Raw genomic sequence first — 1,717 nt, 5'->3', positions numbered from 1 at the left:
TTTTAGCTATTACAAACTTCTCATAGCTTTGTTGATTCCTTTGTTGAAGACTGCTGTCTCATATCCCTAGGCAGTAATGACAGTTTTACGGTTTATATCCTGGCAAATCTATTTTGATCCAGAATCTCCCCATTCAAACCAGGGTTTAAAAAAGAGTTCTTAAGGAATTTTTTTTCTTATGGGTTTTCTGGTTTCACTCTAAAATATTCCCCCATTCATCCATATATACACATATGTAATTCTGTCCCAAAATATGTGTTGGCTCAAGTGTAAAAATAAAAAGAAAATGTTAGTGGTTAAAAAAGGAGTCTTTGTTTATGTTTGACTAAGGCCTCTGACAGATACCAGACCTTTTTCCATGTGAATCTAATAAGCTTGGTATATTTGTTATGTGTCTTTGGAAATAGGAACTGTATTTGGTATAAATTTTAAAGGAAATATATATTTGTCTCAATTTTCTTAATTTACTCTATTGAGCAAATTCTATGAAATATTTTAAAATTTAATCAATGAATTATGTTTGTATCTCTAGTAGTTAGCAAGTCCAATACATTTAATGATTTCTTAATATCATCTGATATACAATCTATGTTCAAATGTCTCTGCTACTTTAAAAATATTTTTGAATTGGAGTATAAAAATCTATGTATGATGTTTGTTGTTAGGTCTCAAATATGAAAAACAAGACTTATAGACCTAAAAAGAGGAATACCAGCTTCACAATGATAGTGGAAGAATTTATATTTCTTTCAGTATTTGATAAAAAAAGGAGTCAAAAATCATTAAAAACAGAAGATTTCAATAATAGGACTAACAGATTTTATTTAAGTGACATATACAGAACACTCATACTCAACACTGACACAATTCACATTTTTCTAGTGCACATGGAACAAATTTTAATTGCTTACATGCTGGGCTGTAAAGCAAGACTCTACAAATTTGACAGGATTAAAAACACAAAATATGCTCTTTGATCCCAGTGGAATTAAAATAGAATTCAGGAATAAAAAGAAAACTAGAAAATACAACATGTTAGCTTCTCATGGCTGTGACCAAATATCGGAGGAAAACAATTTATTTATTTTTTTGTTTCAAAATATTTATTATTGACTCAGTGCGACCACAGAACAAGATTCCTGATTAAGCACGTTCAACTGTCCAGCCAATGGTATTTTTAAGCTTGATATGGTAATGTAACCTTGACTGTGATAAAGATCATTTTTTACTTTGGGAGAGAAATGTGCTGCATCTCATGTTCAATTCCTTACAGTCCCAGCTTGGTCCTCCTCCAGTGTCTCCTCTGGGAGTTGTACCTGATTTTATTACCAGTCTTCATGCCAATCCATCGAGGAATGGGACGATTCTGCCTTCCTGGCCAGGAAACGCTTGATTCTCAAAGTCCTGTGAGAAGACATGGTTAGGCTCGGAGGCAAGCGTGCGCACGCGATAGAGGACAAAAGCAGAAGCTGAGAAAAACAATTTAAAGGAGGAAAGATTTATTTAGGCTCGCGGTTTCAGACCACGGTTAGCTGGTTCCACTGCTGTGGGCCTAAAGGGCGACATACCATCATGGAAGAAAGGCGGGATGGAGCACAGCTGTTCACGTCATTGCAGCTGAGATACAGAAAGCGAAGCAAGTGCCACAGAGGAAAGGGCTGGGTAAGAGACTTAGTCCCTGAGGCTACGCCCCCGCGTTTCCCTCCCACCAGCTAGC

The 1,717-nt window shown here is 35.9% G+C and overlaps 1 pseudogene; it reads right to left on the bottom strand.

Moving 5' to 3' along the window:
- Nucleotides 1–1,220: 1,220 nt before the first annotated feature.
- LOC117287073 lies at nt 1,221–1,418 on the bottom strand (annotated as a pseudogene).
- Nucleotides 1,419–1,717: the final 299 nt, after the last annotated feature.

The sequence above is a fragment of the Fukomys damarensis genome, unplaced genomic scaffold, assembly GCF_012274545.1.
Source record: "Fukomys damarensis isolate Sample0158 unplaced genomic scaffold, DMR_v1.0_HiC HiC_scaffold_20, whole genome shotgun sequence".
NCBI lineage: Eukaryota > Metazoa > Chordata > Mammalia > Rodentia > Bathyergidae > Fukomys > Fukomys damarensis.
This window is presented reverse-complemented; position numbering and strand designations above follow the sequence as displayed.